Source organism: Anomalospiza imberbis, chromosome 2 (assembly GCF_031753505.1).
Source record: "Anomalospiza imberbis isolate Cuckoo-Finch-1a 21T00152 chromosome 2, ASM3175350v1, whole genome shotgun sequence".
In the NCBI taxonomy this organism is placed as follows: Eukaryota; Metazoa; Chordata; class Aves; order Passeriformes; family Viduidae; genus Anomalospiza; species Anomalospiza imberbis.
The window spans coordinates 45438410-45466196 of NC_089682.1; the positions used below are offsets into that span (position 1 = coordinate 45438410).

The 27787-nt window shown below is 41.8% G+C and overlaps 1 protein-coding gene across 4 annotated transcripts in view; it reads right to left on the reverse strand.

Annotated features, from left to right (window-relative positions):
• Nucleotides 1–27787, reverse strand: part of APP (amyloid beta precursor protein) — a 233854-nt gene that overhangs the window by 205302 nt on the left and 765 nt on the right. The gene's annotated exons all lie outside the window — the stretch shown is intronic.

A 27787-nucleotide genomic window follows, 5' to 3' on the forward strand; every position in this document is an offset into this window, starting at 1 on the left:
ACATCTATAAAGCTGTTCATTATCTTCACCAAAAACAAAACACACAAGAAAATTTGACCTACTCTCCATGTCTGAAGTAATAATTTCTCTGAATTTCATTAGATTATAAGTACTCAGCACCTAGAAATAAAAAAAAAAAAATCAGAAACAAAAACCCAACCAAAATCACACACACAGACGCAGGTTAGGCATCATTCATTCAATAATTATACACAAACTACATCCTTAAAACACCCACTTCACAGCCAGAAGAGAATGCAACAGCAACCCCAAAGAAGGGAACTGTTCCTTGCTCTTGTACTGCTCCTTTAAGCAACAGTGTCAGAAGGGACGCTTGGGGTGCCTAGGTTCCAGACACACACACTGCCCAGCTTAGCACATTTTCATTTAAAACAGCGGATGTGACCATGCCGAAATTACACAAAGGAGTCACTAAGTGCTTTGTAAGAGATGTGGATTGCTTTAGTCAGTGTTGTATTGTGTTTTTATATTTCTGTAACAGTTCTGTAATGGTTTGCCCCTTCACCCCCCACTTTCTCACAATGGTTCCACCCCAAGCTTTCCCACCTTTTCCTCAATGCCAATCTCCCTGAAAATGCTCAGCCATTCCCCTGTCCTCTCCCTGGTACCCTGTCCACCTCTAAGCTCCCCATCCCACTCTACCAGAATCTTCCACCTTGGGAAACGAGTGAGTGGACAAGGGCCAGGGTCCCTCCCTTGAACTTCCCCCATTGGTTTATGTATCTGTCTATCCTTCCACCTTCCACTCCCCCAAATCCCCCCACTGGTTAATGGGCGTCCCTTCCCCCTTGTTGCCGCCCCTGTACTTCAGATGTTGTGAAAGCCTCGAAGGCACTTTTGGCTGTCGGATACTATGGCGCTCAGAGCTCCTTGGAGAGTGGATTAAACCTGAGACTTTTTCCTTGGCTTTGAGTGGGCTCCCTTATTGCCTCCTCAGACGCCGCCTCTCCTCCATACAAGGCAGACAGCGAAGCGCTCTGTCTTAGCCGCTCCCTGACTCTCCTCGAGACACAGGGGAGTGCCCCCTGCAGCTGAACATGCCTCTGCCAGGCAGGTGAAGCCAGGGGGCTTCAGGGTGGGCACGGCGGCAAGTCAGTCTTCCCTAAATGGCTGCATACCATTACCCCCTATAAAAAGGGGAGTGGTGAAAAAGAAAAAGAAAATCAACACTCTCTTCAAGATGAACTTCTCTCTTTGCAAACACTATTTTATATACTCACCCCTTTATTTAGAGCCTTAGCACAAGGCCAGTGGTGTCTAACCACAGGTTCTGACCATGGCGACAGCCTACCCAGGGCCTTTATTGGACAGATAACACTGGGAAACAGGAGAGCCAGCACCTCCTTACAATAACTAACCTGTCAAAAAGAAATTTCCAAAGGAATTAGATACATTTTTCTTTTAGCACTCATAGTAGTACGTTTCTGACTACAGTGTTGCAGGTACACTGCCTTAGACAAACAGAGTATCCCAACAAGCTGTCACAGCTGTTAGGCATTGGCCCTCCCATTACCTCTGCAGCTACAACTGCATTAGAAATGGAGAGGACATGCAAAGCAGAACTATTTCCACCAGTCCTCAGTGAGCTTCATTTCCAATCAGGCTTAGTCCAGTTATGTGCCGTTGGCACCTGTGAGAGGCCAGCATGTTTTGGATGTGTTTCTAGAGAACATTATCTAGTTGAGTTCCACTGTAGATGTCACTCCAAGCACTCTGCAGTACAGCTAAAGCCCAGTGCACCAGCACCTTCTCCTCACACATGCTTCTGATTTGAATATAAATGCCAGTATAGGCACAGCATAAAGCAACCAACTTTAAACAAAAGGTTAACACCAAATCGTAGAATCATCCAAGTCCAACTACTGCCCCTGCAAAGAATAGCCCAAATAAGCCCACCATGTCCAAGAGCATTGTCCAAATGCTTCTTGAACTCTGGCAGCTTTGGGGCAATGACCACTTTCTTGGTGAGTGTGTTCCAATGCCCAACCACCTCAGGGTGAAAAACCTTTTCCTAATATCCAACTGAAACTTCCCTTGAAACTCCAGCCATTCCCTCAGGCCCTGTCACTGGTCACCTTAGAGAAGTGATCTTCCTCTCCTCAGGAAGCTGTTAACTGCAGTGAGGCCTCTGCTCAGTCTCTTCTTCTCCAAGCTGAACAGATCAAGTGCCCTCAGCTGTTTCTCATATAGCTTCCTCTCCAGGCTCTCCACCATCTTCACAGCCCGCCTTTGGATTGTCTCACACAGCTTTAGATCCTTCTTATATTGGGGTACCCAAAGCTGAACACAGGACTCGAGGTAAGGCTGCAACAGTTTCTTGAAACCAAAGCACTGTACGTATCCTCCTCATACCACAACATCAACCTATTCTATTCTCTATGCTCATAGTAAAATCTTCCCCTTCAAGGCTTCACTGTGATATTTTCCCCTTCAAAGCTTAACAGGCTTTTTAACTGGGATTTATCAACTGATAGCAGCACATGCCACACAGCCAAACAAGACTCAGCAAGACTACTTCCAGTTCACGTTCCAAGAGGTTCTAAAAAATAGGTGTACAAAATGTACATCCTAGCCCAGAAAGGCTAGGCTTTTTTAAGCTGGTCTTTTTTCCTCACTTACTTTGGCAGTTACTAGAAATAGTCCACTGACCTACTGAACCTGCTGGCAGACCAACCATCACAGACTTGAAGCATAAACTCATTCAGAACTGGTATCAGTTCCAGGACAGAGCGGGGGTATATCTCTCAAAGCCGTAACTGTTCAAAACAAGTGCCTCACTTCATAAAGGCAAGGACAAAGTGACAAAAAGATGTGGCTAACTGTAGTGACTTCCCAGAGCCTTTGGTCTGCCATGACTTCCTCAGCAGACAAGGGCATCAACACACACTTGCTCCCCCCATTCCAAAAAAATCATCTCAAGAACTAAATTTCATTCAGAGAAAATTTTTTCCTTCTGACATCTCAGAAAAATCATCTGTGTAGGAACTATACGTGCTCACACACAGAGAAGGGGAAAACAACAACCTGTGTCAAACACACCCACATGCTATTGTAAACCAAAACTTAAAGCAGGATGGCAAACACCATCCAAGCAGAGGACTCAGAAGAGGTGCTTCTGGAAGAGAACCATCACATGCAGCTGAACCCCGTGTCTGGCACTGCAGCTTCAAGGATGAGTGAAGGAGGGTGGCAGAGACCAACCAGCAGAGGTGGGAGGCACAGTAGTGATGGTGTAGGGGACACAATAAGCACAAGACCAAATATAAGTCTGTAAGACTTCCACCCTAAAAGCCAATGGGAGCACTTAGGAAGCATCAGCTTACCTAGGGATAATCATTGCAAGCAAAGCATGTAATTTTAATTCACCTTTCTCATGACCTCCCATCATTAACTGGGGAGAGAAATCCACACAGAGACATGGATGTGTCTGCTAAACCAGCATTAATAAAGTATTTGCTGTATGTGTACCTTCAAGTACAACTGGACTACATATTTCAAACAGTTCCAGGCAACCAAACCCATTTCTTAACTCAAAATTAGTTCTGCAGATAACTCCAGCTATTAAATGTGTCAGTGGCAGGAAGATGTTAGGGATTTATGTAGTATATGGATTTAACAACCTACATGCAGAAAAACAAATGAAAAAAAAACCAGTATCTACCACCATTACACAAAAGCATATATTTTTATTAAAAAGAAATAAACCTGTATGTATACCAAATGTTTCTTCACACAAGTCATAATATGCCTTGCATTAGCAAGGAAACCAACTACAAAACTAAAAGGCTTACTGAAAATTGAGGGGACACTGAGATGAAGCACTCCTATTCTAAATTACAATCTCTTTCGTTAACACTGCATTTTTAGCTATATAAAAAAAAATTATCTTTCCAACACTCCTGTGGTATGGTCTAAGTGAGCACTTTCCCAAAAACCCCAGCTGTGTGTTGTGAGTGCCAGTGATCCAGCAATTATGATAAGCATTTCTGAGTACCTAATCAAAACAACACAAGCTGCAGAACTCCATTATTGACTTCGTTCTGCAAGTACAAATTCATAACCATATTGTACATAAACCTGCTAATACCAAAAGCAAAAATATCAACAGTTACTATTCTGGGCACCAAAAAATGGGAGACTCAGTATGGGAAGTTTCAATAATATTTTTAAAGTATATTGAAGAGGGAACTATCAAGGGTTCTGTAAAAGTAAAAATAAAAACAGAAATATACATATACATAAAACCACTCCAAAAAAAACCCCACACCACCCAAAAAAAAAGAGCCCACCAAAATTTCACAGTCGGTGTTTTTTTAATTAAGAAACTAAGCGTCATTTGAGGTCTGAGACAATAAATAACAGAAGAAAGAGAAAGTTTCTAAGCAGACTAAAACAAACCACCAGAACAAATGTGAACAATTATATTTAAAAAGACATGCATAATTTTAGTTTAACTCTGTTTAGTTTAACTCTTATTTAACTTCTACATTCTGTTAATCTTCCGGCCTTGAAACTCCCTTACTGACTAAAATGAAACCTTCTCTGAAAGACATACCTGTGCAGTCAGAATTCCCCATATGCAGTTAGTGACACCTACCTCGTCCCTACCCACAATTTAAATAAAGTCTCCAAAGTAACACAGAAACAATAAACATTATCTTAAAGGAGTATCTCCAGAAAGCTGTGACCTCATCACTTCCAAAAATGAAAACATAAAATTCATACATAGCACAGCATCTCCTATAGACTTCAAGAGCCACATCCCAAGAAGACAGGCAGGGCACTACTGCCTGCATGCTCTTCTTACCCCAGGAGGTGTACCTTCTCCTTTCAAATCACAAGCAGAACAACAAGGGGGATGTGGTCCACTAAATTCAAAGCCTTCTATGTTTTTGACACCATACCAATTTAGATGCCATTAAAGTGATTTGGCTACATAGGTCTGAAAATATTGAGACACTTTCCAATGGAATTTTTACATGCTTTTCATATGTTGTTAGGTTGCAGGTGTGGGAGGGGTGAGAGGCAAGGAGACAAAGACACAAGTCACCCTCAGATGTTGGTGTGGCAACAGAGAGATTTATCTCCATGCCCCGTCCCCCTTACAAAGAGCATTTTGAGAGACCTGGATATTCTCATTGGTCTGAACTCCACGGCCCCTCAGGATCTGGCCAGTGAAACGCTTGCAGCTTCATGAGAGATCTGACTGGGAGAAGCCCCTGTCAGTCAATCCCGGGGCTTGGTATTTGATATCTGGTAATATCTCACCCTTCTTTGTTTAATAAAATTTGCAATTTGTTTTCTGTTACCCATACGCAAGGGCCCTTTACCCATACGCAAGGGGTGAGAGGCAAGAAGACAAAGACACAAGTCACCCTCAGATGTTGGTGTGGCAACAGAGAGATTTATTCTCCATGCCCCGTCCCCCTTACAAAGAGCATTTTGAGAGACCTGGATATTCTCATTGGTCTGAACTCCACGGCCCCTCAGGATCTGGCCAGTGAAACGCTTGCAGCTTCATGAGAGATCTGACTGGGAGAAGCCCCTGTCAGTCAATCCCAGGGCTTGGTATTTGATATCTGGTAATATCTCACCCTTCTTTGTTTAATAAAATTTGCAATTTGTTTTCTGTTACCCATACGCAAGGGCCCTTTAACAAAAGACAGCATGGCCAAATTTGCATGGAAGCTGCAGTATTTCTGTTCAGTATCTGCTGGGGGAGGACTCAGGCCACAGGCACAATGCTTATATTTTATAACTTAAAAAAAAACCCAGAAACCATTCAACCTTTAACCCATTTAACCCTTATGGAAAAGCTAAACTATTAAAACAACCTGTAACCCCTTTATCCCTTGAAGAATCCAACACCCAGAAAACAATCTGTAAACAGAAAAACAATTTGTAAACAGGAAAACAGTTTGTAAATATGAGAAATAATTTATAAATTAATCAAGTCCTTATATTGATTGCCCATGAGGTAGGTGGTCATTTGTGACCCATTGTTCTGGTGAAGAGACTTCAGAATGCTGCCCAGTGTCCTTTGCCTTGGATTTCATAGGAATATTGTATGAATATGACTTTTTATAAAACATAAGAATATGACACCACCCAAAACTCAAAAAGGGGGAGTGTACCTTCACCCCAACCTTTTTTCCCCTTTTTACTTTGCATAATAAGTAGAAATAGAAATAAAGCATGCATTTCTTAACAGTATTAATAAGGTAGAGGGTTGCTGAAAAGGTCTCATTTCCATTATGAGCAAACCTGGAGGGCTACTCCAGATGAAGCCTCTATGCCCGTCTCAAAAAAAGGGTTAGCTTTTTTGCACAGAATCTTTACCAGCCAGGTTCATAGGTTGATCAGGCCAATGACTTAGTGAGGAGAGATTCGCTGCATAAAAACAAGTTTGTATTAATAGCTAATGCAAAACAAAATGAATTTTATTTTATATGAATCACAGTGTAGGCAATACTCCCTTCTTGCCTTGTTAGAAGCTTTGTTAGAAATTTTGTTAGTGATTTTCTAATTGACTTTCAATTTTTTTAAATGTTGACAAGTGGCAAAACTTCAGTTGAAGAACTTTGCAACTGAAATTTGCCTATGATAAATTAATTTTTTTATGGGTATCTTAGTGGAGATGCCGGAACCCAGAATGTCCCTTGGACACTCTTGGATGTTCCGGGCCCAGGTCAGAAGCATTTGACACCCTGGCATGCAGCCGGAAACCCCTGTGGCTTTGAACCTGATCCATGGAACAATTTACCAACCTTGCAGGAAGAACAAGAAATCACAAAAGTTTAGATATTATAGTAGAAGTAGTCACAAAGTGAAAGGAAGAATCTTTGAGTGCTGTACAGGGGGGTTTTAGGCCTTGTACAGAGGGGTCTGAGTTTTGTATATGGGGGTCAGAAGTTCTAAAATGGAGGGATTTGGGTGTGCCCTGTCCTCTTTCTTTCTCCTTCCTAACCTCCATGTTCATGGTGATGTTGGCACTCACAGATTGGCTTAGAGTAGAAAGTCACCATTCAGTATAGGTGACGGGCACTGGGGAAAAACCATAAACATTTAACACATAATGTATGATATAAAAGAAGGCACCAGCCCCCTGGGTGTCGGAGTGTGCCTTTGCCTGACTGCTGAACGGACCGCAGCAGTTCAGGAAGAAAATCTTTTAGATAACATAAAATAAACTACCTTGAGACCGGATGACTGAAGACTACTGAGTCTTTCTTTGAAGGCACGGGTTGGAGGAGAGATTTTTCCACCTTTCAGGGTCACCCCAATCTGGGGTTGAGCCCTGACACCTGGCGTCCCTGAAGGGCTGTTGGCAAGAAGCCAAGACAACCTCCAAACTCCACCTGGGAAAAAGGCTCCGAAGAGAGAGGGAGCAGAGAGCTCAAGACAAAACACCCTGACTTTCACCAAGACAAATCATCTCAAGAGCAGCCTGGAGAGGAGAAAAACCAGAAGATCCCCTAGATCTCACGCATCCTTCTTGAAACAATGCAACAATAATTACTAACAGTATTAAAAAAATACATAATAATACACACGATAATGCTTCCCTGATACACAGCATTAATAGTCTGAGGCAGAAATATAACACCTTACTGATCATGGGCTTGTTAACTTTGGTTCTAACAAATGCAAACACCCATAAAGAACATTGTACCATGAGTTCTAATGCATATTTTACAAACAGTTGTACATTATCATAACTTTTGTATGGCAACCTTTCAGTGTCTTTATTAGAGTTTTTGTACCATGAAAACCTCAATTTATCAGGACATAACGTGGTTGTAAATGCTTTGTAAGGAAGGAAAGTTAGTGTCTGTTTGCTTTTTTGCTTTCCTTTGCAAGCAGCTGCCGGCTTCTTGCTTGTCTGGGTGACAGTGTGTCTTGACCTCAGCTGCTTTGAGACATGCAACCGACTCCATCTCTTCGGGCAGACTCGACCGTCTGTGCCCCTGCGGTACCACACCCCCACCTGTCTCCCTACACTGCCTTTTCCCCAGCAGGAGGATGCTGCAAAGGCTTCTCCCACGCTTTGCTTCTGAGTTCTGCAACCTTCTTTCGTGGCAACCTGGGTGGTGGGGCTGCTCCCTCCAGAGGTGCAGCCAGGCTACATGGAGGCTGGATCAGGGGTGGGGCCCCTCCCTGTGACATCAGCTGGATTAGGGGTGATGCCGGGCCGGCCGGGAAGGGTGTGGGGGGGATCCCATCGACCACGTGGGACGGAGCAATTGCCATGGCGTTTCTCCCGGTCCCAGGAGGAGTGGGAGCCGCCGCATGGCACAGCAGCCCCGGGGGGGCAGCAGCACCCAGCGCATGGTCTGTTCTCCCCGAGCAGGGCGGCACGGTGTGCCCGCCTGGGCAAGCGATACGGTAGCCCAAAGTGGCTGCATAGTGATTACTGCAGCCTGGGGAGGGTGCAGGGCATCTCGGAGGAGGGCTGTGGTGGCTGCCATGTCTCTATGTGGTTGGATTTCGCAATCCATCCCGCCAGCTTCGGGGATAATGCCGGGATAATGCCGGCATCTGCCGGGGTTTCCTCTCTCCCCCGGGGAAAAAAAAAAACCTCTTTTTTGAAAGAAAAAAGTCAGTACCTTTATCACAGTGTTTTTTGGTCCTGATAGCCAAGCTCCCATGGTCTCGGTTGTAATTTCAGTCCACAAAACAGGTTTTTAAACCCTTGCAGTACTTTCTGCTGTCTGCCGAGGGTTTTTTTTTACCACTGTCTAGCCAGCGAGTCCTGCTTTTTCACCGAAAGTCCAGTTTTTACACTGTTCCAGCTTTTACGCTGTTCCCAGCTCTCAGGCTGTCTCCAATTCCAAGCACCGATCCAGGCTCTGATGTCCTGTACCCCGGGTCTTACCCCGATTCCCAATTCTTGGCTGTATATCTTTGGTTCCAAGCACTGAAACAGGCTCTGATGTCCTGTAGTCCGGGTTTTATCCTGATTCCCAGCTCTCAGGCTGGTAATTAATCCGGTTCTAGACCAAAAACCAGCTATTATGCCATCTGTCTCCTCTGCTCTGTACAAGGCTATGGCTGAGCCCAAATCACTTTGGAGGTCACCACGTGTTAGGTTGCAGGTGGAGGGGGTGAGGGGCAAGGAGACAAAGACACAAGTCACCCCGAAGAGATGTTCGTGTGGCAAGAGAGAGATTTATCTTCTATGCGCCCCCCCCCCACCCCACCCCTTTATAAAGGGCATTTTGAAAGACCTGGTCTGGATATTCTCATTGGTCTGAACTTCACGCCCCCTCGGGATCTAGCCAGTGAAATGCTTGCAGCTTCATAAGAGATCTGATTGGAAGAAGCCCCTGTCAATCAATCCCAGGGCTTGGTATTTGCTATCCGGTAACAATATGTAATTGAAGTAATGGGAACAGTTGAATCAACATATTCCCCCTTTTTTTTTCTGAATACTTTGACTCAAAAAAGCCCACACCAGTTCTAGATTTCTTTACCACCTGACTTAGGAAGAAAACTTTGTATCCTATATACTGTTCATCAAAATAAAGCCAAAGGATGAATCTGCAAGGTACACATACCCAAAATCTATAGGGTTTTAAATTAGGTAATGCTAAACCACATAAAGATTAATTAGTAATTATAAAGCTTTCTCTCTATTCTTCCCCTTGATTCTTACAAGAGAATCACTAGCTTTCCAAAGATACTCAGTAAGCTGTTTATTTCCTCTTCCCATCAACTTGGGAAAACTATTCAATTCTGGTTATTACAACACCTGCCACAGAGCAGCAAATAAAAATCTTCCATTTTCCTACCCTTGAAGATCACCTTCAGACAGACCAGCAACTTGACTGCTGACATGACCAAAAGCAGTCTTTGAGTGACAGAAAACAGTCAAGAGTCAAAAGTCACAAAAACCAGTGACACAATGTTTCTCAAAGATGACTAGTGAGAAGTGGGGGTGGGAGTGGTGCTTCTTTGGGGTGTGGATGGGTGCTGTTGATTTTTTTTTCTAAATGAACTTTATATTGCATTGTTGCTCCTGAAATAAGTAAAACTGTTAGAGCAAGATAAAAGAAGCTGAACACCAAAAAAGACAACACTGAAAATAAAACAGATCTCACAAGAATTATGAGTTTACTGACTGCACAGTAAGTGAGAACAGAATTTTTCATTGGTGTAGAAGACACTCACAAGCCCCTCTGGACCTGGTGTGATGGATCCTGGCAACCCATCAGCCCAGATAGGCAGGAGAATCTCAGAGGAGCAGCATCAGAACCACACAGCTTGGCAAGGGGACAGAGATCCTGGGAGGTCACCCCACCCACACTTCTGCAAAGGGCAAATAAAGGCAAGAATTCAAACCAAATCTTAAGACTCTGGATAAGCACAATACGAACAAAACAAACAATATTCTGATGGAGTGGTGCCGACACTCAATTACTTCAGTTTTCTTTCAGCCCCCTGGACAGGCTTATACCTTGCCAGAAGCCTAATTTCAAGGAAAGAGTAACGGCATCTGATGGCAGCCAAGGCAATGGTATCACACCAAAATTTAACTTGCAGATTCCTCTGGAACTATTTTCTGGTATTAAAAAGCAAAAAAAGTAATGGATAAACAAAGCCTGTGCTCCAGCTTAAACACAGTATTCCCCAAAGGCTTCTGTGGCCTTGTACACCAGCCTCAACTGTCACAGGAACACAGGAGCTATTGCTCCTAACCACATTATTTAGTGATCTTCCTCACTAGAGTTTTTTTTCTCTGCAGACTCAGTCATCTAAAAATGAGAAGATGCGAAAATGCATTAAGTACTCCTCATCTTTTGAGGAGGAAAAAACTGTTTCTTTCCTTCTTGAAAATTTCTGTTTTGAAGTGCCAAGGAGCAGGGCTGAATGCATGGAGCAAAACCAATCATAAGCAGATACAGTTCAAACTTGCTCAGCACTACCCAACAGCATCCAGGATCTTTAGTTTTTTACCAGTCCTGCTGAAACAAAATCTTTCAAAGGGTTCAGAAAACTTATCACTCACATTTTATCACAATTCAACAACAAGAAGAAACACTTTCCGTCTCCTTTATTAGTTCTGCAAATGTTATTGCATTTTTATCTGTGAAATCCCAAACTACAATAACCAGTTTTTCAAAGAAAACACTTGCTCACAACAGGCTTAAAAAATAAAAACATCAAGTTCAAGGCTTGATCATATTTTGATAGCAGCAAATCTCATACTGAAATAGAGATTTTTGGAGTTCACTTGAGTTAACAAAATTAATTAAGCATTTAAATCTTAGCTTGTAGAATTATGTGTTGAATTTTAACCTTTTACTTAAGAAACCTCTGCCATGGTATAAAGGGCATAGGAAAATGCAAATTTCTAAAGCTTCTTGCATGAAGAACAATACCAAGAGATGCAAAGAACCCAGATAAAGGGGGCTCCTCTGTCTCCAAGCCCATCAAGACTGACAGACTACTCAGATAAGGACCAAAAGCACACGTGCAAAGGAGAAAAGTTCAAAAGTTCAATCATGAGGAAGACCACAATCTTCAGCCTCAAGAGACCACCAGAGACCTCCCACAGGACCACCACAGCAAACCATGCATGCCTACAAAGTTGTGGACCTATGTAGCATGAGAGGCGAGTACAGGCGGGGCCAGGGGTTGAATGTGCATTAAAAAGTTGTGTAATGTATTGCATATGGAACACCTTTGTGAATAAAGGTGTGGGTCACACTGAGACTCAGGGCACAAGTTTTCGGAGAGGCATCTCACTTGTGCCAGGTGCTGACATATATACCCACTTCATAACTACCTCAGGTTGTAGAGTCTATTTATTCTGCGTATCGCTTCAATATCCTGAAATCAACAACAAAATAATTTATATTGTATTTGCAACCAGTCTTATTGTCTACAAAATATGGTATGACCAGACACTAATGTATTCCCCTCAGGGTGTGTGGTTAAGGCATTGGGAATATTGGGAGTAGCCAGTGCAAAGAGAATACACATTCCATAATTAGAACAGAGAAATTTGATCTAACCTCTTCCACATTACAGGTTATTATTACATTTCTCGTGTTTACAATGATGAAGCCATCTTGTATTTACCTCCTTGGAAAATTAGTTCTGCAGTCTTCACATCTGATGGCAAAAAAATCTATTCATCTTTTCAGCTTGTCCCAAGCCTCTACTGCCAAAAACATGTCCCTAGTTTCCATCTGCAAAGCCTTTCAGATAGGATACTTGGCATGTCTTTCCTTGCCTGGTGTTTCTTCTTTGAGAAAGCAAATAAGGCACTTTTCAGAGTCTTCATTTTGATAAATCAGTTTATTCTTCTCACCTGGTTTAACCTCCAGAGTTGGAATTAATTTTTTTCTTTTTAAATTACTTCTATCCATCAGAGACACCAAGTGCTGCCCCTGCTCTCCCTTCCCTATGCCCTTCTCAGAGAGGATGGCCTACTCTCAACATAGGCTCCAGGCCCGAACATCCCATCCTAAAGGAGGGATGTTCAGGCGGTCACTTGACTGATTATCAGACTCAAGTGTCAAACACCAGTTTTAGAGCAACAACAGAAAACTCAAGGCTTCCATCCACTACTGTTGAGTCTCACAAGTCAACAGCACTTTATAAGTCATGTTTTCTCTCCCTGCTCATAAAAGGAGTACTTAACAGCTTTTTGTTACTTCGAAGTTTTCTTTCAAGTGACAGATTAACTAAAACTCTCTCCATCTTATCAGTGAAGAGGTACAATTTCCTTAAAACATGTTACAAATATTTATGCATGCACTGACATTCAAGCATGTCCAGCCTCATTCAAATCAAAGTGGATGCTTCAGATGAGACAAGCAACCTACACCAGGTCCCAATTTTTACAGCCTGAGCCTTGACCTCCAGTATTTTTGCCACTGTCCACAGCAGTTCTGTACACAGTTTAGCATTTGTATTGTAGCTATTGCCTCAGTTTTGGAGACAGATTTCAGGAGAAAATGCCCTGGAATGAGCATTTAATCTAAGGAGAAAGGGCATCAATAACTCCTTTTTCTTCTGACTATGAGAGAAATGGATATCAGGGGACGAAAGTGACGAACTGTTTATTAACAAAGCAATATACCCACAAAGCACAAGGGGAAAAAAAATTGAACCTTACACACTCCACCCGCACCTCACTGCATGGCCAGAAGGCAAAGATGGCAGCTGCCCTTCTTCGTCTCTGGGAAGGGAGGAGAAAAAAAGAGTTCACACAGCAGCTGGGAACCTGTCAGATTTCTGGTGTGGGTCTTCTCCTCACAGCAGGCAAAGTTGGTGGAGTTTAATGTCCTTTATGGTGTTGGTTCAACTCCTCAGAGGTCTTGGGTTCAGGGTGGTCCCCCCACTGGCTCCCCAGAGGGGCCAAAAAGAAAAGCCAAGCCAAAAACAGTTCAATGGAGGAAAAAAAAAACAAAAAACAATATATAAATTAAAACAAACAAACAAAACCCAAAACCAAAACAAACAAAAAACCCAAAACAAAACAAAAAGAAGCACACTGAGGGGACTTCCCAGTACAGCTTCCAGGCTGTCTAGAGCACACCAGAGAGAAAGAGATTGAACAGAGCATGCGCCCTACATTCCTAGGCTCCGGCCCTGTCCCCTGGTTCATCCTAAAGATTTCACAGTCATTTCTGGGCATAAATCAGATGATTAGGGAATAAAGTACCATCATAAAATTACCCCAAGAAAGTTATGAATTAATCTAAAGGTGCTTGACTGTGGCAGTCTCAGTTCAAATCTGGGCAGAAACACTAATTTTGTGTAGTGGTATTCGTTCGCCAATTTGAGATTTCCCGGCCAATGCACCAATTAATGTGGTGCTGGCCAAATGCCAGTGCACCCACTAGCATATACTTACTCATTTCCTGCTGTGAGACAGGATCAGGAGGAAGGCAAAGCAGGATCAAAACTTAAAAGGATATAAAGAAAGCTTTAGTAACAGTTACTAAAAAAAATAAGAAGAATCAGAATAGAACTTTAGGAACACTTATCCTCCCTCTACAACCTTTTCTTTCCCTCTCACAATGCACAGAAAAAATTCAGTCAGTTTATCACTTTTAGAATAGTCTTTCTGCAGTTCACTTACGGGAGAGAAGTCCCCTCCTCATCCATCCCATCTGGTACTTGACTTCTTCACTGACCTCAGTGCCTTCATGTTGCTTCCTCTACATGCCTGCATGTTATCATTTTCTCTCACTCGAGGGAGGATTGAAGCACTGAAAGAGTTAGTATCTCGTGAGCAGGGACTGCGGCTGGGCTGGGGCAGTGCCCAGGACCTCAGCAGCCAGGCTAGAACTCAGCAGCCATCACGCTGGGGTGGGGGGCCCGATGGCTTCTCCTCCCCCTGCCTGGTGGTTGTGGGTGAACCCCAATGGTGGCAGAATCTTGGCTGAGCCGGCCTGGTCCCGTCTGCTCCTGACGGACCCCGGCTCAGCGACGGGCAGGGCTTAGTAATGGCCAGAGGTTAGCAGCTGTGGCACAGCCCAGCTTCGGCCCAGCCCAGCTTCGGCCCTGCAGCCTCTCCTCCAGCCGCCCGCCAGCTGACGGGGCCCAGCCCCACGGCAGAGCCCGCCCGGGCCGACCTGGCCCAGCCGAGACAGGGGGGCCAGGCCGACTGAGTTACCTGCTCTCAGGCCGGAACAGAAAAGGCAGAATTCCCGGGATTTTTCGGTTTCAGCATGGGAGTTCACAGAGGCGTAGCAGCTTTCTCTGTGGTTTAACAGATTGTCAATTTTCAAAGCTAATTACGGATTGTTTTTTTTATCAGTCATGGAGGAAACTGCTAGCGGCTACTCTTAGCATCACTTCTGTGAGTGCCTTCCATGCAAAACCACCACATTGACAAAGCCTAAGTCTCATTTAACTATGTTTTTAGAAATAGTTTAGACTGATTTCAAGTAAAATGCTCTGATTTAACTTTATTCTGCTATTCATCAGCAATTACACTTTTGTCTCCAGACTCAGCTGTCCACTGGATTTTCTTGCAAACACCTTCAGAAAAGCATCAGTTCCTCTGACCAAATGAACACCTCCTAAACTGGATCAGGGATGTTATGAAGACAGCCAGGGCAAGCCAGCAGTCCTCCTTCCCTCATGCCACAACAGGAATGGCATCTGCCCCTCTCCCAGCCACCCATCTCATCCTTGCCATTCACCAAATAAAACCCATGCAGGCAACTGCTGATTTTTGTCAGAAATATTGCTTCAGCCAAGATTCCAAGGAGGCTGACAGGGAAAGGTGAATCACTCCACTTCCACCTCTCAGAGATGAGACCACGACTAGGAAGAACACTCTGCACATGGAAAAGTAGAAACTGGCTTTTCAAATGCTATGGCTGGCATAGAAAAGGAAAAAAATCCTGAAAACTTATATTACCACTATGAGAATAAAAGAAGACTATGCCAAAGTAGAAACGAATCTGAAAAAAAGTGAAAGAAACTGCCAGTGTTTAGGTCCCCTCAGAAGACTTCAAAATCCTCTCACTCATGTTTGTGTTTCTGGGCCTCTTATTTGGTCTTTTAAGCTTTGTAATTCCCCTTCTAATCCTTCTGCATAAAACTTAAATATTAAATTTTAATTTGAGGGGGTTTTGTTGTTTCATTTTGGTTTTTTTTGTTTTTTTCTTTTTTTTTTTAATGAAGTAAAGCTGACATCCTCGTGATAAATCTGCATGTTGAAATTACAGACAAATTGTCCTCTGCAAATTGCTGGCAATCAAGCACTAGGAGAAAAGTAACACTGAAAGAAAGATAATTTGGAGTTCCAAAATTCTCGGTTTAAAAAACTTGTTCTTAAACAACTTCAGCATCATCATCCTTTTAAGACATGATGGAACTCAGGACAGAACTGGCAAAAGAAAACAATGAAATCATGATGCTGCAAGATGAGTCATTAAAAGCAATTTTATTCCACTTCATAATTAAGAGAACTGGGCAGAGGACAGACAAGGCACACACACAGCAGAGCTGCAAAAAAGTATCAAACAAACTTCATAAGAACCCAACAGCTTAATGCATGTGACAGGTCTAGATGTTCATCAATACTATGCATGCACCAACCCCACACCTTTCCATACTGGAAAGTATTCAATAATTAGACAAAAATCAATCAATATTTAGTGTATTTAAGTTTACAACACCTTAAAAGAAAAAGAAAACCCTCAAAATAATGAATACTTTTTTAAAGCCACAACCTTTTTATTGCATTTTCTTTCCTTTCTCGGTTTACCTTCCCCTAATAATGTTGTATTTTCCATAGTTTATATAAACAAATATGTACACATTATATAGCATGTACACTAAAGAGAGGTTTTTCCAAGGGGAAAAAACCAAAACAACTAGAAGCCATGACTTAGTTCATGAGGAGCTTTAAAAAAATAACTACTATGAAATCAAACCTTTAACAACAATACTTCAAAAAAATCTACCTCCTCTTGTTTTCAGATAATGCATAGGGATCAAATAGCTTGTAGTTACATTTGAATTATGAGAAAGCAGAATTGCAATAATTCTATCAGTTCAGGATTCTGTATTTCAGATCCAAAACTGCAGCTACAAATGAATTTACATAACTGAGCACAGACAAGAGAACAACTTAGCCATTACTCATTTGTCACAAAACGGTATTCTGGTATCTGACCACGGGAAAAAACTCCCCTTTCCAGAGACCATAACTTAGAGAAAAATCAATTTTACAGGGTTAAATCTTCAGAATGAGCAATCTCTACTTTAAAGTTGTGCTGATAAGGTAAGAGAAGGTTTGCTGCAGGCACAAAGACAATGCAATAGTATGACAAGGAGATTGGAAACAACTCCAGCATCCTGCCCCATCTCTATGTTTTTTAATGTGTGTGTCCACTGGACACTAATTCTAACTATTGCAGGTGGATGAGGTGGCAATTTTCACTTTCACCACAAGTTAATGGTATACTTCAACTCTACTGGAATCAATTAACTGTATTACCTAAATTTAAGCTGTATACGTGTAAACTCCTCTTTCACAGTTTCAGAAACCTTGAAGTCCAGTGTTAATACAGTTCCACAAAAATACAGGAAATTTCCCAACCTCTCCACATCCTGAACACCTATTAAACATGTGCTTTCTTTGATTAATTGTAATCCAAACAGATTTTGTAAATCACCCAAATTGTCATACTGGATCACTGTGGTAACCAGCTCTGAAAAAGAATCACTTTTAAATGTTTTTACTAACAGGCAAAACCAGTTTTGTCCCATTGCTGTCATATGTTACCTGCTGTGCTTGAATAGGTAAGCTCTGCTCTGGGGAATTATGAGACCAGATGAAGAACAGAGAATTCCTATCTAGATTAGTTTCAAATGGGTCAGTGGAAACTGGGTGGAGTCATCCACCCCTGAATGCACTTCACTGGAGATTTCTGCCTTTTTGCAGTGACTTGACACTAAGTTTTAACAACCAGACACTCAGGAGGGGTAATATATGAAAAAACTTCATGCCCTGCTGCAAGTCACCAGAGCCAACACCTTAGGAGCCAGCAAAGGAGCCAACACCTTAATTAAATGTTATTGCACAAACTTCCACAAATGTGGTTTTGGAGGTTGCTCTCTTCCCCAAAGAAGCTGCCTGCTCTTTTAGATGGGCCAGCCTGATTGCTTGTGGCCAGTTTCCAACTCATGTCTCTGAAATGTTTGCCAGAAAATTACCACTTACCAAAAATCATCCAGCTCATTCCTTTTAACACAGTACAAATTGTAAAACCAGCCTAGAGATGGGTCACAGAGCACTTACACAGTGGTGGCCACTGGAGAAGCAGCTCTTTGCAGCCAGGTCCTGAGTGTGCTCAGTTGCCAACCAGTGGTAAACTACTGTTTGGAAAGAACAGCTAGACTGCAAAACCACAAAGCACCCTGGCTCATGTGCTTCTCTGTTTAAAGCTTGGCCGTGGTAGTTACATTTGAATGATATACAGTTATATACATATAGTAATGTTAAATGTAACACATTATAAATGCAAATATGTTCAAGGGTTAAATATATTTGCATACATTATCATGATATGTAAGGTTTTTTAATGCATGGAATGCCATCACTTGGACAGAAGCTTTACTTCTTTTGGAAAGCCTCTATATATAATTATTTACCATGTAATACTCAATCCCCAAGAGACGATGAAGTTCTCTTGAACTTGCTGGGAGGACTATCAAGAAAACAAAGCCAGAAGTCCCACTCCCCAGATGTACAAGTCAAAGCACTCACAAAATTGTTACACTGGGAGCTCCAGTAAAGAAACCAGCAACATCCACACCTACTGCTCAGCCCTGTTTCTGTTAATCAATACAGGGCAAGAAACCTGCAGCACACAACCACATGATAGTGGTGTCCTTACTGTCAGCTGGTGTAAGGTTTTCCACCCTTCTAAAAAACATGACTTATTTGAACATCTTTACTTTCACACTCCAAGTTGTGCTTGTCACCTGGAAAGCATGTTTTGCAAGCTACTGCACTGATTACAACCTTAGAGTGTACTGGCCCTTACCCTAATTGCCATCACATTAAATTTTTGGGTTTTAATTACTTGAATCATTGTTTTGCTAGAAAGGGCAGAATCAAAACAATCCTATATCCTCCATACAGCAAGGAGCTTGATGTGTGGCATTCATATATATAGGTATATGCAAACATACTAATTTGCTCTAATTCAAATTGATCTCCTTTAAGAGAGGCCATTATCCACATCTATTTTGTTTCTCTTTTGTTCTGTGAGTAAATTCTCACATGGAAAGATATATATTTTTGGTGACTGAAGGCATCTGGAAAGCTTTGGAATTTACATCAAGATTTAATAATCAGGTAGCTCTCTAACAGTTTTTTGACCTAAATGAAGAAAAATCCCCTAGGTTTCAGAACCAATATCACATTAAAATCAAGGGCAGAAAGGTGACTTATTTAGGGCTTAAGACTCAAAGAGACACAGTCGTTTTTGGCTGATATTCTCAGCTGGCTCTTATCTCTAAAGAGGGCAGAGAATGTGCTTTCAAAACCTCAGCTATAGGTTGAAGGAGAGTTAAGGGAAGGCAAGCAGACTCCAGATCAGGTCGTGAGAATGAGGACTCATCAGACTGCATTCAGTTTTAAGCAAAAAACAGGTCTGAGTGAAAGATTAACTTCTCTTAAAAGTCCTTTGACTCCAAATTATTCCAGGCTCAAGCCTGCTATCAACATTGCTCCTGGCACTCCTCAGCCTGGCAGCAACTGTTGTAAACTCTCATCACAAGACCGTGTTCTAAGAGCTAGCCAAGCTTACATAAAGTCCTCGTTCGGTATTTTTTAAATTTGCTTTACTTTTAATCTTCTTAAACCACAGAAATGTTTTCAAAGTCCCTGGAATTTAAATCCAATAAAACACAGCTCTAGACTTACTTGTTAAAACCACACCAGACATCTCACCTAACAGCTTCAATGAACCTATTATGATATATAAACCCAATTACATTTTTATCAACAACGGTCTTCATCTCTTCATTTCCTTGATGTAGGGAGGTACGTAAATGATGGAAATGTCTGCTGGTTTAATACACTCTATGCACTAGTAAGATACAAATGTATACACATTGTAATGTTAAATGGAACACATTATATATGCAAATATGTTCAGGCGTTAAATATATTTGCATACATTATCTTGATACGTAAGGTGTTTCAATGCAATATGTATATGTGTCGGCGATGGAGACAGGGAAGACCAACTCGGTGATCAGAATCTGATCTTACTGTGGGATACGAACACTTAGATACTATTTCAGGGAGACTAGTAATGTGTGCTACAATGATTAGGTTAAAATCACATACAGAAACTTATGCATATAACAACATCTCTTGCTCACAGAGTTTAATGGGATTTTCTTTTTCCAGTAAACCTGTCTGAATCTTCTTACAATCTAGGTCTAATTTTCAAAGTTCCATTTGCTTTTGCTAAGGCATCCTGTTATCAAATCTCTTATGTTAACCAGGTCCAAAGTCCATCGTCTGTCATGTGTCCCCTAATATCCCAACATCTCCCCATTTCCTTTCAGCCAAAAATACTCTTTTGATGGCCTTATTAATCTCTGCACACACTGAAAGGTGTCATGATTAATGAAATTATTATTAAAATTATCACATACCTATCCTAAAAAGAATCTTTTAGTTAAAAACTCCAGCCACTAAAAGGCTCAGGCTTGATCTTTATAAATTAAAAACATTCCTGATGGCAGCTGCATTACTGGATTTAGAAAGGCTGCCAAAAGTGTAATTGTACCAAAAGGTTTGATTCTTATACATATGGTGATAGGAAGAAACATTTTAAGACTGATTCCTTCCCATGTATCTAAAATTAACACAAAAATCCAGTTTCACAGAACCCAGGAATTCTAATTCTTGGGGTTCCACCAAGGGTGTTTCAGGAGGGTAAGGGATCCAATTTGATATGATTTGGTTTGCTTTCAAAAATTTTTAGTGTAAATATTAGTGTAAAATTCTGGAGGAGCTATATTCCCCCTATTTTTTTGTGAAATATTAGTGTAAAGCTCTGGAGGAGCTATATTCCCGCCTAATTTTTTGGGTTTTAATAACGTGTATTTCTCATTATGAACATGAAGCATGAACATAAAACCATAACAATATGTAATAAAACAATAAACTTATACTAAGTAAAAATAAATCAGATAATAGATACAATTAGTAGCATTTGAAAAATAAAATGGTGGTTTAAAACAATACATTATCAATTTCTTTAATATTGTACTATTACTTAAGAGTCTGTAGTAATTGGCAAGCTTTATTTTTTAAAGTGACGGCTTGGAAAATCATTCTCGGGTAAGATTTCCAAGTTCACCTTAAAATGAGGTTTAGCTATTATAGGTCCAAATTTGGTAAGTCAAAATTACTTGAATATAATTTTGGTGCAGAAAATTTTCTCTACTAGTTAAGCCCAGGACTTGGCCAGGGTCCAGCCTTTTAACTGTAAGAGTCTTTTTAATATATTTTAGAAACATAGTAGTTAGAAAAATAATATATGTTTTATAAATATCTCTACAACAAGAAGTGAAGGTTTGTAAAGTAGCTGGCTTTTTTCATTTATTGTTAGTTAGTCAATGGTACTACAGACAAATAGCAAATGAATAAAGTAATATTTGCTATAAAAAGTGAATTCACATCATAAGATTAACAGCATAATCAGGATTACTAATATATCAGTAGAAACTGTCTCAAGAAATTGAGGTTATATTTTCCTAGACATTTATGCATATAGACAATAAAGCAAAAAAGTAAAAAAGAAAGCATTAAATAACTCATAACTAATAATGGTCATAATATGGAATTGTTTCTCATTCTTCAGTATTACTTATGAAAAACAAAATAGCAAAAATAGTTCTTATTTCTATAACAAAATAGTGTTATCTTGTAATTTAAATGAGCAAATTGTGACAAAAATTCATTCCGACTTTATGTTATTCACTTGTATAGCAAAGGAATTATATTTTAAAATTCAAACAGGTATACTTCAACAAAACTAAAAATCAATTCACTAAAACTCAACCTTAATAAAGTATCTCTAAGAGAACTTAAAGTTAACATCACTGAGATTAAACAAAAATCAATCTTAACAAGAACTGACTTATTTAAACTCTATTATTATAAAAAGGTTACTGAAAATTTGTCATATAACAGTTAAGCATCAAAATAAACAACATGCAAATAAACAACTGTACTGAAATCTTTACAATAAAATTACCTTGTTAGAACTATGGAGTAAATAGCAAGCACTTAATAAAGCTGACAGTGGAGTTAAGCCTCAAAAAATCACTACAGATAAAAGTTCAAGGTTTGTCTTGAATGTGAACTAAACAATCTTGAATTTAGTGAACTACGTTAGTGAACTAAACATCTTAGTGAACTATGTAGTTTTGCTATGTTACTAATATGTAAAAAGAGACCACCTCTATACCAACACCTTTGAATTTTTCTAGTAACAATCCTGTTAAAAATCACAAATCACAAGTTACTAAAATTAGAAGGTAAATCTCAACACTGGCTGGTGCCAGGCAGGGGGGCCACATCCCCTGCAGTAGCTTTAAAGATTGCTTGTAGGACAGATTTAAGTTTGGCCTAGTAAGAGTAATTGCATATAAACATGAAGGCTAAAACATAAAAATATTTAGTAATATAGTACTAAATAGATGTACCGAAAAATTCACAACAAAATACATCGTTAAAAAACGGCAAGTAACTGGAAAAGTATAACCCGTTTGACCAGAGCTAGGTGTCCCTCAGGGCTTTATATCTGTATCAAGTGTCCCTTTGGTAGTTGCTGCTCCTTCCAATGCTTGAAAGCGCCTGGGGCACTTCAGCCAGGGACCATTGTGGGGGTGGAGTGTCCCAAATGACTCCTGTACAAAATCTGAATGCATAAAAATTCCCCCATGTTAACACATCCCTCCCCCACAAAACCAGGAGGACAGACAGCACAAAAAGTTCAACTGTGGCCCATGAGGCCCTATTATTTGCACCAACTGGTGGCTTTACAGGCTTTTGGTCCTTCCACCCATGCCGGAGAGTCCCTGAGTCGTTAATGGCTAATCATTGAGCTATTGGCTTCTTGAGATAACAGTCACATCGGCTCCTGTATCCATAAGTCCTGTCAGGAGTGTACCTGCCTTTCAGACTCACTTTGCGGTGGCACGTTGGATGGTCAGATGTAATACAGTTGTGTCCATAAAATCACTGGGACTCCTGTGGAACCAAAACCCCCCTCCCTCTGTTCAGCTATTGGGGGTGCAGACAGGGGTGCTGCAGGAAAGGGTGTAAGTTGAGCTATATTGCTCCTGGCCGGGATTATACAGGGTAGCTGGGGAGTCAGTGTCAATAGTTCCAGGGAGAACAAACAAAGTATGTATACGCTGTCCAGGTAGTCTGAAAACTCCTGTGGGAATCAAATGAACAGACGAATCAAGCAACGTTCCTGTTTTGGAGGTTGCTAGGTCCATTCCTGCGCTGGGGTGGCTGGTCGGTGACAGTCCGACCAAGGCTGCCTGTGGTCCAGTGAAGGCTGTTTCGGGCAGCGGCTTGGCTGAGGCTTGCCGCAGTTGCAGTCCACTGAGGCGCTGGCTGGGGCATCTGTGTCTTCGCGTGGTGCCGCTCCGTGATTCGGCTCCGGTTTCCTGGTATTGGACGACCTTCAAAATCATACTTGGACCGACACTGATTACGACACCGAGGGCAAATACCAGGAGTTTTGGATCTGGCCTCTCCCTTTTGGAAACAGTCCTTTTTCAAATGCCGATATTTCCCGCAAGTTTGGGGGTCCCCTTCCTTAAGGGCCTTTCTCTATAGCTGCATCCATTTTCCACGAGGGTCAGGAGGGAATGGATCAGTCTCATAAATCCGAATCTATCAGGTCGGATCGAAAGGCTTCCCCTCCTCCTCACTGCCAGAGCAGTAGTCAGCGATATAAACTGATAACGACCATGAGGATGCCTTCCCCTCCTTTGTCTGGGCAGGGGCCAGGTTGATGGCTGTGGTTGCTCTTCAGTACAAGAGGTGCCAGTTTCAAGCGGGCGGGGAGAGTCAGAGTGAGGAGAGAAGAGACTGGGGTAGGGAGCTGGCAGCATCTGGCCGCTCTCACTTTTTCAACGTCTTAAAAAGTATTCTTCAAGACGGGAGTAAAAGTGACTTAAGGTCCTCTTTAGGATGAAGGAGTCATGCTTGTCCAGAAGCGCAAGCATGGTTTCATAGACTTCTCTCTGTTTGGACATTTCCTTTCTCATTTTTAGTTCTTTTTTTTAGTTCCCCTGGCTCCTGGCAACCTGTCAGTTGCAGCAGACAGGTGATTGTGGGCCCAGACGCGGTTCTCTCACCCCCAGGATCAGTTCCAGGGGCTCAACTGCCACCAGTCAGGCCAGTTCATTTCCTTACACAGAGGTACCAATTGTCGGCAATGGAGAGCGACAGGGAAGACTGATTCAGTGATCAGAATCCAATTTTATTGTGGGATACAAATGCTTAGATGCTATTTCAGGGAGACTAGTAATGTGTGCTACAATGATTAGGTTAAAATCACATACAGAAACTTATGCATATAACAACATCTCTTGCTCACAGAGTTTAATGGGATTTTCTTTTTCCAGTAAACCTGTTTGATTGAATCTTCTTGAAATCCAGGTCTAATTTTCAAAGTTCCATTTGCTTTTGCTAAGGCGTCCTGTTATCAAATCTCTTATGTTAACCAGGTCAAAAGTCCATCGTCTGTCTTGTGTCCCCTAATATCCCAACATGTAAGCATACATATACACATATACATGGACATTTGTCAAATATGATTTTTATTTATTAAACCAAAACACAATTTTTTTCAACTTCTTGTTATTGCTTACCTTTTTTGGAAGATGTCAAAATTACATCATTCATAGTATTCAGGACTAAGGATGTCAGTTGAGCCTAAAGAATTCCAACACAGGTGAACCAACCAAACAGTGGGTGGGGCAGGCTACGCAGAGAAGTGGCACAGGCTCTGTCCTTAGAGCTCCAATTTCAAGACTCAACTGCAGAAAGCCCCACACAGCCTGGTCTATTTTGGGCACAGGGTCAGACCAGAGACCTCCTTCAGGTGATGCTATCTACCAATTTTTTGGCCAAGCCTCCACACCCAAGAGCTTGTATTAATTATTTTACTGAATCACTAAAAATAATTATTCTACTCAGAGAAACAGCTGTCATTTTGTCATGCAATTAGATGAAGTTACTATACTCTTCAGCTATTTTGCTAAGCTTTGTTTTGGAAAAGAACTACTAATTAAAAGAAATTGTCATACCTTTTCTTCACAAAATTTATAAATCAAACTGCTTATTATCCTTCACAGTTTATTAAACATATGCAAAGCACAAGTCACAAAGAGCCAAAGGAGATCTATGCTTCTTGTGGGTTTGCGCTATATAATTCAGCACTGATCAATTAAAAATGGGTAAGGGAGATGGCTTACATCTATCACACAAACAGCTAATGGGGAAAAAAAAAATTAAAAGCACGAGGACCATGTCAGCTTCCTCAAGTTTTCATACGTGTTTTGTGAAGAAGCACAGCAGTTGATCATGTTTTTTCCACAGAAAAGGCATCTGAAGAGCATGCGAGTCTCAAAATTTTCTGCTAATCATTAATCAAACAAAAGACAAATGAGAAAGCAAGGGAGAAGCTTCCTTTCTCTACTCACTCATTTGTTCACTTGACTGCCAAGGATCCTGATGATCCCAGAAAGCCTGCCCTATATACCCACTCAGCCACACATCCCATGTCAGCATCTTAAATAAAAGTGCAAAAGGGTTCCTGCAACAAATGCAAACCTTTGTCAGGGAAATTTGGGAAAAGAATCGACAGAAAGAGGAACTGAAAGTCTGTAATAGAAGCAAAGTAAAGGCATTGGTCCCTCCCCTGCATTTAAATGTCATTTCTTGAAAGATCTACTAGGAAACTAAACAATGAAGAAACAAATATTTGTGATCTTCTCCTAAACAACAAACAAACAAAAAAAAGCCAAAATTACAAAAATAAGAACCTATATACATTACCCAGTTTGAAGAAAAACACTGTCAAGAAACATCCTTTTTGGGTTTTTTTTGTGAGGGCCAGCTTATGAGATACCGATACCTTAACAATTTCATTTCAGTCAGCTGGTAAAGGAGTCTTGCTTAGAAACAGGCAGCTAGAGCAGGGAGTAAAACAGGCATAGCAGAAACCTCTGTGTGCTAATGAGAGGAAATTATTTACAAACTGGGATCATTCACACAAATTCATGAGGATAGTTACTGTCTGTTGCATTTATCTACTAAAACCAGACAATTACTGAAAAAGATTAAATGCAAAAATAGCTACTGCAGAATATGGCAGTTTCACAAACCATGACAGCTCTCAGCCAATGAGTATGATTCACATGAGGGTCAGAAAGTAATATGCTAAGCAACCATGGCATCACCAGGACATCACTACAGAATATTTCCTTTTAAGATGCTAAATCATTATTAATCTACCTCTAATTTTAGAAAGGAATTCTTCATGCGTAAAGTAGAGAGAAATTGTTTTGATCCTGCTTTTTCTCTTCCTTATACCATTTCCCAAAGCAAAAGTACACTACAAAGCAAAGTAGAGATTCTTTGCTGCTTTCCAGAAAGTATTTGTTAAAATAGCAGGAAAAACATTTTATTTCAGAAAAAAGATCTACAGAAAATATAATTCAAACATAAAAATTTCACCCTTTAGCATAAAAAGATAGTTCAAGATCAGAACATACACACACACCATTTCTATTATGAAATATTTTAGTGTTATAAAAACAAGTGACTTGCTCAAAACATCAACCTTACAGAATCAAGACTGACAAATACCTTACCACACCAGATGTTAAAACCTACTTCATCATCAAACATAAAGAAAAGGAATAAATGTCAAGCCTCAAACATTCACATGGAACGACAGTAGACAAAAAGCTTCTGCAGAAACATCAGTGCCCATTTCAGTAAATGTTTCCAGACAGAGGATGTCTCTCAAAATTCTGACCATCACTAAGGCAGACACCATTGCAGAAGTCTCTGAGCATACACTTTCAGTCCTCCTGAACAGTACTGGTACAAAATTCAAGCCTCCTTTCTTCTAACACCTTTGCAGTGGCAACACCTACACACCTATCATTAAGGCCAGGGTTACAAAGAGCCAACAGAAAAGTCCATCCTTCCATGGTCTATCTTGACACATGGTGTCAATCATAAAATCTCATTTTTTACTTAAGCCACACACCCAAGGCAGACATTTCTTTCTGTTACATTCAGACAAGAAATGGTTGAAAGAAGCTACTAAACTCCAACGAGTGCTAAAACTGGAAGTTTTAAACATCTGAGCATCTGTAGAACTGCTCAAACTGATACATCCTGCTCAATGTTGGCAAGATCATGCCTCAAACCAAGAAAGAGCCTGTGGCTGGCAGCCTTGGCTGGAGGGACGGAGGGCTGGTATGAAGCGGTCTGTCTCCTCTTATTCATGGCGTAACTGGGGCTCTTCCCGGGAAGGGCACCTGAGCCACAGACCTGCATCCCCATGCCCCCTCCCCCCCCCAATCCCCATGCCTGGGGAAGGGGGGACGGGGACCGCGAGCATCCGTCTCTGCTATCAGGCTAAATATTATCAACCACCTCACCCCCACCCAGTCCTTGACCCCCCCGCAGGAGAAGGGGGAATTGACACAGGAGGAGGACAGAAGCCGAAGTCTTCAGGCCGTAGTACAGCAAGCAGGGAGCGAAGGAGACCTCGATGTGACTCACCCCTCCCACACCTTCTTTTTTGAGATCTGGCGGGGGGTAGGGCGGGGGAAGAACCGACACCCAGCCGTGCTAACTCCTCCTCTGGGATCCAAGCTTTCTGCCAGCCCACCCCGCAGCGACTGCGGTGCGCGCACACCCCCGGACAGGGGGCCACGGGGGACCCTCAGCCCCCGCCCCACCCAGAGGCAGTGACCCGCGGAGGTGCCGCCCGGCCGGGGCGGGCGGAGCTACCCCGGGGAAGGAAGGAAAGAGGGCGTGCAGGGGCGGAGGGGCGTGGGCTGTCGGCACCTCCTCTCTGCTGCACTGCAGAGGCGCCATCTTCCCGCGCCTCCAGCCCGCGGGGGGGCTCGGGCCGGCCCCGACCACCGCCCCCCCCCCCCCCCCGGGCACCGCCTTCCCGCGGGGCCACTGCACCGGCCAGCGGGGAGCTCTGGC